Raw genomic sequence first — 15,119 nt, forward strand, 5'->3', positions numbered from 1 at the left:
ACTGCTAAAGGGTATATTTCTCTTTGGGGTAAAAACATGAAAATGTTCCAAAATTAATTGCGACGAGGGCTGCACAATTCTGTGAATATACTAAAAGCCATTAAACTATACGCTTTAAAGGGATGAATTGTATGGTATGTGGATTATTGCTTAATAAAGCTGTTATTAAAAACACTTTAAGGGCTTAGCGGTTTAGCGCCGCCTTCAGCCTAGGGCCGTGATCCTGGAGACCCGGGATAGAGTCCCACGTCAGGCTCCCTGGGTGGAGCCTGCTTCTCCCTCTGCCTGTGTCTCTGCCTCTCTCTTTCTCTCTGTGCCTCTAATAAATAAATAAAATCTTTAAAAAAATAAATAAAAAATAAAAACACTTAAACATGTAATCTGGGGTTCATTTTAGGTTCCATTTATCAACATTCTTACTATTCACATTCAACTTACCATTTACTGAATACTAAGTAACTCTCATTTTCTTTATTTCATTTAATATTCATGACTAAAAATACTATGAGATAGGGGTTATCAGCTCACCCATTTTGCAGGTAAGAAACCTACAGCTCAGAGAAATTAAGTAATTTAAAATATACAGAATCAAAACCAAATTTGGTCCTGCACTCACAATCTCAAAGCTAAGCTTCTTTTACCCCACTTCTTACTAGTGAGCATAATTAGGATCTAGCTATAGCACTTACTCATAAAAGCTATGAATTAATGGGGCACCTGGGTAGTACAGTCAGTTTAGTCTCCAACTCTTGGTTTCGGCCAGGTCATGATCTCAGGGTAGTGGGTTCAAGCCCCACCTTGGGCTCCACGCTCAGCGCAGAGTCTGCTTGGGATTGCCTTTCCCTCTCCCTCGGCCCCTTCTTGCTGTGTATGTGTGCACAAATGCCCTCTCTCTCAAATAAATAAATCTTTAAAAATAAATAAAGCAAAATAAAAACCACGTTTTAAAAATAAGCTTTTGTGCATCAAAAGCAATCAATGGGGGCACCTGGGTGGCTCAGCTGGTTAAGCGTCTGCCTTCAGCTCAGGTCATGATCCCAGGGTCCTGGATTGACCCCGTATCAGGCTCCCTGTTCCTCAGGGATCCTGCTTCTCCCTCTCCTCCCAACTTGTGCTCTCTCTCGCTATCTCTGTCTCTTTCTCTCTCAAATAAATAAATAAAATCTTAAAAAAACATAAGACAATCAACAGAATAAATGGCAACCCACAGAACTGGAGATTTACAAATCATATACTGATAAAGGATTAAACTCCAGACTCCAGAATACATCGAGAACTCCCAAAACTCAACAACAAAAACCTGATTCAAAAATGGGCAAAGAACTTGAAGAGACATTTCCCCAAAGAAGATATACAAATGCCCAATAAGTACATGAGAAGATAACTGAACATCACTAATATTCAGGAAAATGCAAATCAAAATCACAATGAGCTACTGCCTCATAACCATTAAGATAACTACTACAAAAAACTGAAACATAAGAAGTGCTGGTGAGGACAAGCAGAAATTAGAATTCTCATGCACTGTTGGTAGGCATGTAAAATGGTGCAACCACTGTGAAAACTACAATGGGTTTCCTCAAAAAAATTAAACAAAGAATTACCATATGATTTAGCAATTCCACTTACAGGTATATACTCAGAAGAATCAAAAGCAGGGTCTCAAAAAGACCTTACACCCACATTCATAGCAGCATTATTGACAATAGCCAAAATGTGGAAGCAATCCAATTATCCACCAAGAGATGAATGGATAAGCAAAATGTGGTGTATATATACAATGGAATATTATTCAGCCTTAAAAAGGAAATTCTGACATACGCTACAAACATATACCAACCTTGAGGTCAAGCTAGCTACAAAAAGACAAATCTGTATGATTCCACTTACATCAGGTACTTACAGTAGTCAAAATCATAGACACAAAGTAGAATAATGGTTGGCAGGAGCTGATAAGAGAGGTAACGGGGAATTGTTCAATGGGTATAGTTTCAGTCTCACAGGATGAAGAGTTCTGGAGATGGATAGTGGGAAGGCTGCATAAGAATATGAATACATTTAACGTCACTAAGTTGTACACTTAAAAATGACAATGATGGGGTCTCCTGAGTGGCTCAGTCAGTTGAATGGCCAACTCGATTTCAGCTCAGGTCACGATCTCAAGGTTGTGAGATGGAGTCCCACCTCAGACTCAGTGCTCAGTGGGGAGTCTAAGAATTCTCTCATCCCCTTCCTTTGTCCTTCTCCTCCATCCCTGTGCTCACACATGCAGTCTCTCTCTCTCTCTCAAATAAATCTTTTTTAAAAAATGATTATGATGACAATGTATTATGTTTTTTCCACAATTTATTTACTTAAAATAAATAAGCTGGGCATTACTTGAGGTAAGATGATAACAGCTAACATTTAATGAGTGCTTACTTTGTTATCTCACCCAATTCTGACCATAATCCTATAAAGTGGGGACGATTATGATCTCTCACAAATAAGAAGTCTGAACCTAGTAAGATCAAGTCAGTTGCTCAGAATTACATAGTTAGTAACCAAAACTAGATTCAAATTCAGGCAGCCTGACTATATAAAGTCCAGGACCTTAACTGCTATACTACAACATAAAACACTATATATAAATACTACAGATAGAAGTTGAAAAAGATAGTCAAATCCAGTCAGTCCTGACAACCTAAACTATCCATTGAAGAGACTCACGTAGAAGCAGGAATACTATACAACCAATGTAGATTAGAAGCACTGTGGAGGGATCCCTGGATGGCGTAGCGGTTTAGCGCCTGCCTTTGGCCCAGGGCACGATCCTGGAGACCCGGGATCAAATCCCACATCAGGCTCCCTGCATGGAGCCTGCTTCTCCCTCTGCCTGTGTCTCTGCCTCTCTCTCTCTCTGTGTATGACTATCATGAATAAATAAATAAAATCTTAAAAAAAAAAAAAAGAAGCACTGTGGAAACACCAAAATTATTCTTAAAAATAATGTACATATATAAATTTAGTGAGCTGCACAGTCTTTCTTTTTGCAACCATGCTCCAATCCAGCCAATAAAAGAAAGAGCAAAATAATGTCAGTTCTAGATCACAGGTGGGACACACACACATCTACTAAGATCCCAGTCTTCAGCATCCCAATTCAGCAGTGCCCTCCAGCACCAGGAGATTCAAGTGTCACCTGCTTCCTTTGCTGACACCTAGAACTTCAAAATAGTTTTCATATTTGCTCTAGGTGAAAGACTCTCCTCTTTTGTACAAGGCTTTGCAGGAATAAACATCACCCTCTGTATCTTCATCCAACAAACGGGTGCTAGAACTTACTCCATGCCCAATGCTAAGCAAATCTCTTGTTTCTATTTAATTCTTTATTCCCTCATACTTCATAGTTTATAAGGTTTATTCATATGAAAGGCAGAAACCTAAAAAAAAAAAAAAAGGCACAATAAGCCAAATTAAAGTGCCAAAAGTAGGAATGTGGGGCTGAGGTAGAAACTGAGCACGGAAGAGGGACAAGGAACTAACTTTCTACCTAATCAGTTCTTATCATTCAAGGAAGGACAGTGAAGACTCCTCAGCAGGAAGGAGTTCCTTTCTCTTCTGCAGCTTCTAGCAAATAAATATAATACATAATAAATATACTTGTTAGTTGTATTTATTAAACCCAGGCCACATTTCTAATTCTCTATATTTATTTGTAAAATTTTCTTAGTCTTCTAATCCTTTCCTTAAAAGGAATCCCTGCTTAAACAAAGGAGAAATAGGCTCACATTCAACCAAACAAATTTAACTGAGCACCTATTACGTTTCTGAATTAGATTTTTTTCCCTAGGCAGTTTCTCATTTAATTCTCAAAAAGAATCTTTTTTCTAAAGTATTATTGGTTGCCACCCTTTCTTTTTTTTTAAACAACCAAGTAAATTGAGAATCATACAGTTAAAAATAACTTACAAAGATCTTACAACTAAAAAGCAAAAGAAAAAAAAAATAGAGGAGCCAGGATTCAAACTCAAACTTTCTATCTTATCTTTCTGAATCTCAATTTCCTCATCTGCAAAATGGAAATAACATTATCCATCCTCAAAGGTTGATTTAAGGGAACAAGTGTTGGTGGGGATATACAGAAAAAAGGAACCCTCATGAACTGTTGTTTCATGCAACCTGGTGCAGCCTCATGGCAAATAGCATGGAGGTTCCTCAAAAATTTAAAGACAGAATTACCATATCATCCAGTAATTTCACTACTGGGTATTTACCCAAAGAAGATGAAAACATCAATTGGAAAAGATCTATGCACACTCATGTTTATTATAATAGCCAAATTATGGAAGCAGCCCAAGTGTCCATCAGTAGATGAATGGGTAAAGATGTGGTATATATACACAATGGAATATTATTCAGCCATTAAAAAGAATGAAATCTTGCCATCTGCAACAACATAGATGGATCTAGAGGGTACAATGTTAAGCGAAATGAGTCAGTCTGAGAAAGACAAATACCAATGGATTTCATTCATATGGTGAATTTAAGAAACAAAACAAATGAACAAAGAAAAAAGGAGGAAAAAAAAAAAAACAGACTCTTAACTACAGAGAACAACTGATGGTTACCAGAGAGGAGGTGGGTCAGGATGGGTGAAATACATAAAGGGGATTAAGAGTACACATTGTCATGAGCATGGAGTAATGTACAGAATGGTTGAATCACTATACTGTATACCTGAAACTAATATAACACTGTATGTTAACTATACTGGAATTTTTTTTAAAAAGATTGAGGTAGGAATTACCACATGCAAAGTGCTCAGATCAGTACCTGCTCAATAAACATCAGTTCTTTTCTTTCCTTCCTTCATGCTTGAATTGACTATTTGTTGGCTTATTCCAAACAAATTGCTGAGGTAGATTCTGTTTAGCTGTTTTCTAAGATTTTATTTTTGGGATGCCTGCGTGGCTCTGCAATTGGACGCCTGCCTTCAACTCAGGGCCTGACCCCGGGATCTGGGAACAAATCCCACATCAGGCTCCCTGTGAGGAGCCTGTTTCTACCTCTGCCTGTGTCTCTGCCTCTCTCTCTCTCTGTCCCTCATGAATAAATAAATCTTTTAAAAAAAGATTTTATTTTTAAGTAATCTCTATATGCAATGTGGGGCTCAAACTCACAATCCTGAGATCAAGAGTCACATGCTCCACCAACTGAGCCAGCCAGGTGCCCCAAAGTTGACTGTTTTGCCAGGTTATCTTACTGGTTTGTCTTGGTCCCCCCAAATACGATGTGACTCTGGGATATTAGGAGCATTTCTGGCTCACCTGGCAGTTGGGATGCCCAAAGCAGAGCTCTTTATGCTCAGAGCATAAAGGACTAGTTTCCCTCCTCTATTCTCCCTTAGACAAACAGATGCATACGCAGGTGGAAAAAATTTTAAAGGCATAATTAGCTTAATTAACATAGAATGACAGAAATAAAAAAGCCACAGTGTTCTGGCCAGGCAGTAGGCTTCAGGGGAAACAAAAATTCTCTGGCTAGCAAAGTGAGGGGAGAAATAAGCATCTACCAGAGAGGAAAAGGAGTCATGGCCAAGTGGCAGGTACTAGGGAATGTCTAAAATGAAAGGTCAGCGTGCTTGCTTCAGCAGCACATATAATAAAATGGAAGGTCAGCACCATCCACCAGAGCCCTTACTTACCTCTGATCTCCAGGACAGGTCAGGTACCCCGATCTATCAAACAAGAACTTGTATCAGACAAAAAGTCTAATTATGAGCTCCTCAAGGGCTAAAACTATAACTTACATGGAGATCCCCAGGGCACAGAACAGTACAAACAGGCATTCATATTTGTTGAAATATAATTTAATGTGGACGTGAATAAAGTCCAGTTGAAAGGTTTTCTCCATCTTTTCCACAGTGTACTAGTATTATACAGATAAGGTTCCTATCTTCATCTATCATTCAATCCATACCTCTTCATAAATACCCACATGCACAAAAACATAGTGCATCTGCAGATCATTTCCCAAAATGTTCTAGATAACCCACAACTGCTTCTAAAAAAAAGTGACAGCATATCCCAAATAAATCTTGACAGCTGCCGACAATCTTCAGGATAAAGTCTATACATCTTAACCTACATGTAAGGCCCTTATGCAAATCAGCTCTTCCCTTTCTTTCCAAATAAACCTTTTCAAGAACTCTGAGCATCTGCTGAACATGAACCCATTGTCCCTTAAATATGCCCTGAAATCCTGCTTCAGTTCCACAAGATGCACTACCACCAAACTTTGATTCACTTAAATTCCACCCAGCTTTCATGGGACAACTCAGGTCCCATTTACTTTACAAAGTCTGTTATAACTGTCCCAGATCACAGTGTTCATTTCTTTTAAGCTAGCATATGTGACAACCAGGTATACCCCTCATCTTTTAAGATTAAGATTCTTGGGATGCCTGGGTGGCTTAGCAGTTGAGTGTCTGCCTTCACGCTCTGGGCGTGATCCCGGAGTCCCAGGGTCGATCCCACATTGGCCTCCTTGCGTGGTCTCTGCCTCTCTCTGTGTCATGAATAAATAAATAAAATCTTTAAAAAAAAAAAAAGATGATTAAAAGTCTTAGCCTTTTCTTGATTTTCTCTCCCCACTCCCAAAAATGCCTAATCTACTTTGGGTGCCTATTCCTAGCAACCTAATCTGACCTAATCCTAGAAAGAACCCTAGATATATTTCTATCATAGCACCTGACTATGTATCTGACCTAATCCTAGATAGAACCCTATATACTTCTATCATAGCACCTATTATACTTAATTATACTTCTTTATGTCTCATTACAGATTTGCTGCCCCTCCAGATCTGTGCTTTCCGATACAGCAGCCATTAGCCACACATAGCTACTTAAGCTCAAATAAGTTACTTAAAACTAAATAAAATTTAAAATTCAGTTCATCAGTTTCACTAGCCACCTTTCAAGCACTCAAGAGCCACATGTGGCTGGCTGGTGACTACCGTATTGGACAACACATATAAAACATTTCTATTTCTGCAGAAAGTTCAATGGGACAGTGCTGTGTCTAGATCATGTATGCTCCCCAACGCCAGTCTAGCAGGCACTCTGGCAGCAACTTTGTTAATTCATTGTGGTAACCAAGCCTTTAGTAAATCCTAATAAATGTCTCTTAAGAATGACTAACAGCTTGTTCTACCTTTCTTATTATTACATACCACCAGGACCTTTGTTTCATAAGTTCAATGGCCTTTATAGGCTAGATAGAATCAGTGTAATAATTCATCATCATCCTAACTTAAAGAAAGAGGTAGGAACCACAATAGTTAGGGGTAATCAGAAAGCCTCTCTTTGGTCCCTCTCCTCAAACCAAAGCTCCACTACTTAATGTGAGACTTGGTAAAGAAGAGGGCTCATTTCTTATTTCCTTTTTGGCATGTAATTAAACTCCAGATAATTCCAAAAGGAATTTTTTTCAAATATCAGAACAATCTTACAACTCAGCAGAAATAAAAACAGGGAGACAATGTTTGAAATTTATCACACTGTTTGGCCATGAATGAATATACCCTCACTACACTCTCTTTCCATATATAATCATTTGGCACACATTTTTCTGAGGACTTATTAAGGGCTAAGTGCTAAAAAAAGAAAGAAATTCTAGTAGCAAGTAGAAACAAATTAGAATAATACAAAGTGGTAAGTGCTCTATGATTAAGGGGAAGTCCTGGGAGCTATGAAGAGCACTAAGAAAATACTGTGAACCCAATGGGGAGATGTGGTAGAGGGTGAGATAACCACAGGGAGGCTGCTCAAAAATGTGCTCAACTTTTAAAGGGTAATTAAGAGGCTGAGATATGAAGAAAGGGTGGAAGGTGTCACAAACAGAGACACTGGCATTGAAAAAGGTACAGGCAGGCATGTGACTTGGACAGTGAATGCCAAGTAGTTCAGTCTGGCTGGAGCAACAACAAAAGAAGTAAGATGTGAGGCTAATGAGGCAGGCAGAAGTCAAATCATGAAAAAGCTGTGCATGCTAAACTAAAGGATTTAAATTTTAACCTCAAAGTTATAGGAAACCCATGAAGGTTTTAAAACAGGAAAAAGGAGGGTAATCTATATTCAACAAAGTTCACAGAGAAGCAATATGGAAGATGATTTGGAGGAAGTAAGACAGGAGCAGGGAAGTTGCTGCAAAAAATGAAGAGAGAGTGTATTTTACGACCACCACCACCACAGCAACAACAAAAACTAGTTTAGAAAGTGATGAGATAGGGCCCATTTGATGCAAGTTTTAAACACAACCTATTTTAAATGAGTTTCTCTCCATTAGTCTATGCCTCTCAAAGCTGTAACACCATGATTCAATGATCACAACTACAAAAACAACTGTTAAAGTCAATTAGATAAACTCTAAAAATCTACACTGCACTCTTCTATTCAATAGCCATTCTTTGAACTAAACCTGCACATTTTTCTCTATTCCACTGCACATAATTTTGGAAAAACACTTCAGCCAGCTGAACACATATGTGCAGTGTGCAACAAGTGTAAACAATTTAACAGGAGTTTAATGAAACATTTCCTATTCTTTATTAGAAAAAAAATTACAAAATTCTAACATGGCAACATCAGGTTGCAAATTGACATTTTTAAATTAGTCTTTTTTTTTAAATGAATATGCCAATTTTTAAATCCCATCTGGTTGCATGGTGCAGCTGTCCTGAATGAATATAGCGTTTTCAGTTATGAGGCACTTGGCATTCAGAAACTGCCATGTGCCAGCAACAGCTACAAGTACAGTACTTAAGAAGCACCTACATACTCTTACTGGTATGAGTCTATCCTGAAGTAGAGGGGACATATGGGGAAACAAAAGAAACAATCTCACAATTTTAATGCAGTATCTTTAGTTTTACCTCCTATTTCCTTAAAAGGCAATGGGCTCTGGCTGGCTCAGTTTGTATAGCACGAGACTCTTGCTCATGAGTTCAAGCCCCACATTAGATGTGGAGACTACTTAAAAAAAAAAAAAAAAAAAAGAGGCAATGGACTCTAATAACTTTGATCCTATAGTTCCTTAGCCTAGAGAGTTTTACCTACCCCTCTTGTCTTGTACCAACAAAATCTTAAGAACAAAGGCTTTGGGGTGCCTGGGTGGCTCAGTCAGTTAACAGTTTCCCCCTTCGGCTCAGGTCCTGATCTCCCGGTCCTACTCAGTGGGGAGCCTGCTTCTCCCTCTTCCTCTTCCCCTCCCCCCTGCTTGTGCTTGCTTGCTCGCTCACTCTCTCAAATAAATAAATAAAAATAAAAAGAATGAAGACTTTGGAATTGGACTAAAACCAGGTTCTGTTCTCTTACAAACTATATGAACTTAACACATTACTTAATCTTTCCAAGCCCAATTTCTTCATGTGTAAAATGGTAACACCTAACCTGGCAGAGTTGTGGTGAAGATGATAGAAATAAAGGTATTTCTTTATTTGCTGTCTTCCTCCCTAATACTTATTAGAAAACTTCATAAATACCTAGTAGAAAACGTCATAAATACCTGTTGACCAGTTGAATAAATAATGGCTGGATGCATGAACTGAAGATATCATAGTTCTGTGACATGAGGAATACCTTTCTGAATTTATCACACAACTGTCACACAGTAGCCAGTCATTCAGTAAGAATGTATTGTTTTGTGGATCATTCATCCCATCAAGCCTGTTTGGTAAGCAGGGTAGAAGTACTTTTGTAGGCCTGTTTTACAGAGAAGAAACAGAGTCTTAGAGCCATTAAAGGTTAAGATCACTCACTGAGGGTAAGAACTAGAATAGAATCACCTTTTATCTCTCAAAAACCAATTCTGGGAGGGTCTGGGTGGCTCAGTTGGTTAAGTGTCTGACTTCAGCTCAGGTCATGATCTCAGGGTCCTGGGATAGAGCTTCAAGTCCAGTTTCATGCTCAGTAGGGAATCTGCTTGCCCCTCTCCCTCTGTCTCTGCCCTTGCTCCAGTCTGTGCTCTCCCTGTCTCTCAAATAAATAAAATCTTAAAAACAAAAATAACTAATTCTAGATTTTTTTTTCCACTCTGGCTTGCTCTCCCTATGTATTTTAAACATTACCTATGGAATCAGTCAAGTTTTTCCAAATCTCTGTGGTTACAAAAAGAGACCTCTGAGTAAAAAAAATATAACCAGTGGATGATGGGAAAGTAAAGCAACATGACCAAATAAGGAAAAAGTCAGTCTGAGAAAAAGCAAAGACTAGATTTTATTTGCCTAAGCACAAAGAAACCAATTAAATCTGAAACTAATAAGAGCATAAAGCCCTAACTATGACAAGTGAGGACAGAGGACACTTAGAGGGTCAAATATGAAGTATGAGGGTTACAGGCACTCATCCCCTTCTGTAGAAAGCATGACTAAATGCAGTCTCTCTGGGGAGTATTCGTTCTTTCATTTAACAAATACTGAGTCCCAACAATGAACTAGATCAACTTGACAGTAAGTAGCAAGAACCTTAAAAAATTTATAGCTTTGCTCCAATTACAATATCCCTAATTTTTTATCAGAAGAAAGCTATAAAAAAATACAGATCTAGGGATGCCTGGCTGGCACAATTGGTAGAGCATGTGACAACTGATCTCAGAGCCCTGAGTTCAAGCCCTACGTTGTGTGTAAAACAGAGTTTTAAAAAAAAAAGCACAGACCCAAACTTTATAACTAAAGATCCCTATCACAATGTTATTTATAGTATCAAAAATGGAAAGTAATCTAAATATCTAACAGTAAGGTTATGATTAAATAATGTCATGCAATACAATAGTGTACAGTTATTAAAACTGATGTTTAGAGATGCCCGGGTGGCTCAGTCAGTTAAACGTCTACCTTTGGCTCAGGTCATGATCCTGAGGTCCTGGGATTAAGCCCTGCATTGGGGGGGGGGGGGTCCCTCCTCAGTGGGGAGCCTGGTTCTCCCTCTGCTCCCCCCCCCCCGCTTGTGCTCTAACAAATAAGTAAAATATATTTTAAAAAAGACTGATGTTTAATAAAATATATTAGGAGCACCTGGGTTGTTCAGTTGGTTAAGTGTGTGCCTTTGGCTCAAGTCATGACCTTGGAGTCCTGGGATGGAGTCCTGCATCAGGCTCCCTGCTCAACCTGCTTCTCCCTCTGCTCCTTCCCCCACCTCCCCTGCTTGTGCTTCTACACACACTCTCTCTCTCTCAAATAAATAAAATCTTTAAAATAAACAAATAAATAAAAATATTTTAATGACACTAGAAAATGCTTATAACCAAATATTAAATTAAAACACACTCCACAAAACTGTTTCTATAATACGATCTTTATATACAATAAACAGGAGAGATGCCTGGCCAGCTTGGTGGAGTATGTGACTCTTAATCTCAGAATTATGAGTTCAAGTCCCACATCGGGTGCAGAGATTAAATAATTTTTAAGTTTAAAACAAACAGGGGGACGTCTGGGTGGCTCAGCGGTTGAGTGTCTGCCTTCAGCTCAGGGTAAGATCCTGGAGTCCCAGGATTGAGTCCTGCGTCAGGCTCCCTGCATGGAGCCTGCTTTTCTCTCTGCCTGTGTCTCTGCCTCTCTCTCTGTGTCTCTTGTGAATAAATAAATAAAATCTTTAAAAATAAATAAATAAAATAAAATAAGTAGGAAAAAATTTTTTTTAATGCTGAAAGTTTGAAAAGTTAATCTCTGCATGGTAAAATATAGAGAGACTAGGATTTGTCAAGTTATCAATAAAGCGAGATTTGTCAAGTTTTCAAATTTTCCATTATAGGCATTTTTCAAAAGATCACAGGGTAGAGGAGATTTACAGAAAAAAAAAATGAGGATGTTAAATGCCATCAGGACTGATCAAGATCTTTGGAATCTCTGCTGGTTAGAAGGATATAAAGGCATATTATTTTTATACAAAAGGATTATGTTAACCCTATTGAGAACTGACACAACTATAAGGGTGAAACACAAGGGCAGCAATAAAGAGGAAATCCAATCAGATTCCCAGGAGGTCACTTTCATTCTGGAATATCCTCAGCAGCAAGGCCAAGTTCAACAAGTGAGGTGAGGAATGAACTTTGAAGGAAGAAGAGGATGGCAGAAATCTAGCTAAAACCTAGTGCTAAATTCTCTTGAGTTTCTTGAAAGCACAGAACCTGTCAATTACCATTCATTGCAATAAAGACTATGACAGAAGGCAGAAGAATGTAACAAAATAGCATAGACCAGGTCCAGGAAGGCTTCCCAGAAGAAAACCACTTTAAAACAGAAAGGTCGGGGATGCCTAGGTAGCTCAGCGGTTTAGCGCCTGCCTTCGGCCCAGGGCATGATCCTGAAGTCCTGGGATCGAGTCCTGCATCAGGCTTCCTACGTGGAGCCTGTTTCTCCCTCTGCCTGTGACTCTGCCTCTCTCTCTCTGTCTCTCTCATGAATAAATAAATAAAACCTTAAAAAAAAAAACAAAACAGAAAGGCATGAACCTGGAGAAAGAGGAGAAGGCCATTCTAGGAAAAAGGGGCAGCCCAGAGAATAGAAACAATTTAACATGCCTGGGGAAAGGACATTCATTTCAGTATTGCCAGAGTACAAAGTGCTAGGCAGGCAGTGGTGAAAGATGTGGTTTCAGAAGTCATCAAGAGCCTGTCCCAGAGGACCTAAATGCCCTGAGTGTTAGCCAAGTAGCTTCACATTAATCAACAAGGATACCAGCCCCAAAGAAACTCACTCCAGCAAAAGAGACTGGCAATGTGGTGAAGATAAGTGAAATCAGGTAGCATAGAAAAAAAGCAACCAATCTAACCCGGAGCACATAAAGTTGAGGCAAAGTTACTACACAAAGTTAAGAGAAGATGCCAAAGTTGAGACACAAAGTCAAATGGAGCTAAGGGCAGTAATATCCAAGATGGTAGCACACTAATGATACCTGCCTGACACAAACACTGCAAATTAGGTAACCAGTCCTTTCTACAAAGAAGCAACCATTCTCATCACCAGAAAGTAAGCTTCAAGACCTCATTTGTTTTGTTCACTGTCATGTCTCCAACATCAAAAATATCAAGCACAAAGAAGTTGCTCTACAAATACTTGTGAAGAAAGAGACAGGGATGCTTACTGTTATATTAAAAAGCAATGGGAATTCGTAATAACCTAAAGGTAGAAGCAACCCAAGTTGCTGTTTATCTGTTCATCAACAGATAAATGGATAAAAAAAAAACTGTGGTATATACATACAATGAAAACTTACTCAACTTTAAAAAGAAAGGAAATTCTGACATATGCTACACTATGGATGGACCCTGACGACATTATGCTAAATGAAAAATATCAGCCATAAAAGGACAAATACTGTATGACTTCACTCATACAAGGTCCTTAGAGTAATCAAATTCATAGTGACAGAAAGTGTAATAGTGGCTGCTGAGGGCTGGAAGGAGAAGGAAATGGAGAGTTACTGTTTAATGATTACAGAGTTTCAATTGTGCAATATGAAAAAAGTTCTGGAGATGGATGGTTGCACAACAATGTGAATGTACTTAATGTCACTGAACCGGACATTTTTAAATGGTTAAAATGGCAAATTTTATATTTATATATTTCACTACAATTTTTTTTTAAATTACAAACACACCCAAAAAATGTTACTTTTAAAAAGAAAGCAACAGGGAAGTGTCTGGGTGATTCAGTCGGTTGAGCATCCAACTCTTGGTTTCAGATAAGGTCATGATCTCAAGGTTGTGAGAAGGAGCCCTGCATCAGGCTCCACGCTCAGCAAAGTCTGCTGAAGTTTCTCTTTCCCTCTCTGCTCCTCCAACGTGCATGAGTGAAGACACTGTCTCTCTCTCTCTCTCTCTCAAATAAATAAATAAATAAATAAATAAATAAATAAATAAATAATTTTTTTTAAAAAAGGCAATCAAGCAAACAGGGAAAACAAAAAAAGTTAAAGAAATAAAAGTATAACTAAAGACTAAGGCCAACCCTTAGGAGCTTGGAGGCAAAGACAAACAGCACTGTCTCTTAAATCCCTCCCTTCAACTGTTATTTCCATCCACATCCAATTTAGTAATTTTACATGCAATTGAGCCGCAATTAAAAATAAATACTAAGTGTAGCATTCCCAAAGGCATCACAAACAGGCAAATCCATGGACAACCTGAGAGATGCATTATAAAAGAACAGTCTCATTGACTTTACCTTTTGCTTACCTTTGTTGGTAACAGAAAACAAGGGTCACTTACTGGAACACCTAATACATGCAGGGCACTGTGGTTGTTTTATGAACATTATCTCTAATTGTAGCAGTAACCTTAAAAGGTAAATGTTACAATTCTATTTTCATACTGAGTTATCTAGAATGAGGTACCTTTCTGTACTATGATAGAGGCCTAGGCCCCCAACCTGTCCTGTCCTCCAGCTCTGCAGAAGTTATCAGCTGGGAGTACCTAGATTAAGTAAGTACCAAATACTTTCTAAGTAATTCCTGATAGCCAGATATGCAGATGCTCTAGACCCTGAGCCACTGAAGGAGGAAAAGAAGAGGAGCTCACTACATGTGTTTCAGACCCTAAATTGACCCAGCAGAACAGAAATACACAGTTGTAACAGTGTTTCCTCCAGGTGTTTAGTGCCACTGGCACTACCTAAAGTATCAGTGTTACTTAACAAAAGCTTCAATGACTAATAGCCCTCACTCCCTTTCCTCCTCTACGTCAGCCCTAGAAATCATTACCAGCTCTAGTCTCCTTTTGGCCCATTTGCCCTCAGGTCCCCCACTCCCATCTGTGACACCCCCAGTACTTCCAAGTTCAAGGCTAATCTAAGAAAGCTCTTTTCTGCTGCCATATGCCTTTCAAAACATTCCAATCCTGCTCAGTCCTCTGCTAGGTGACATCTAATATTAATTTTAAACTTAAGCCTACCATGTAGGCTTTGCTAAGAGACGGTCTCTTCCCATCCTTTGGTTTCCCCCTCAGGATTAAGAGGCCAGCTAGATCAGTGTTTTCAAACTGGTCTTTAGAGAACTAAGGGTTATGAAAAGGTATCCAGGACCAGAAGAAGTAAACAGAAGGGGGATACAAAGGAATAGGGATCCCTGGGTGGCGCAG

General features: G+C 38.8%; 1 protein-coding gene across 5 annotated transcripts in view; it reads right to left on the minus strand.

Annotated features, from left to right (window-relative positions):
• Positions 1-15,119, minus strand: part of FAM168A (family with sequence similarity 168 member A) — a 183,142-nt gene that overhangs the window by 125,830 nt on the left and 42,193 nt on the right. Inside the window, exon 2 of one of the 5 annotated variants that reach the window (XM_055320758.1) lies at positions 5,687-5,719. The exons of the other annotated variants lie outside the window; for them this stretch is intronic. The gene's annotated coding sequence lies outside the window, so the exon portion shown is untranslated. The remainder of the gene's footprint in view (positions 1-5,686; positions 5,720-15,119) is intronic. 5 annotated transcript variants of the gene reach the window in all.

The sequence above is a fragment of the Nyctereutes procyonoides genome, unplaced genomic scaffold (assembly GCF_905146905.1).
Source record: "Nyctereutes procyonoides isolate TBG_1078 unplaced genomic scaffold, NYPRO_anot_genome, whole genome shotgun sequence".
In the NCBI taxonomy this organism is placed as follows: domain Eukaryota; kingdom Metazoa; phylum Chordata; class Mammalia; order Carnivora; family Canidae; genus Nyctereutes; species Nyctereutes procyonoides.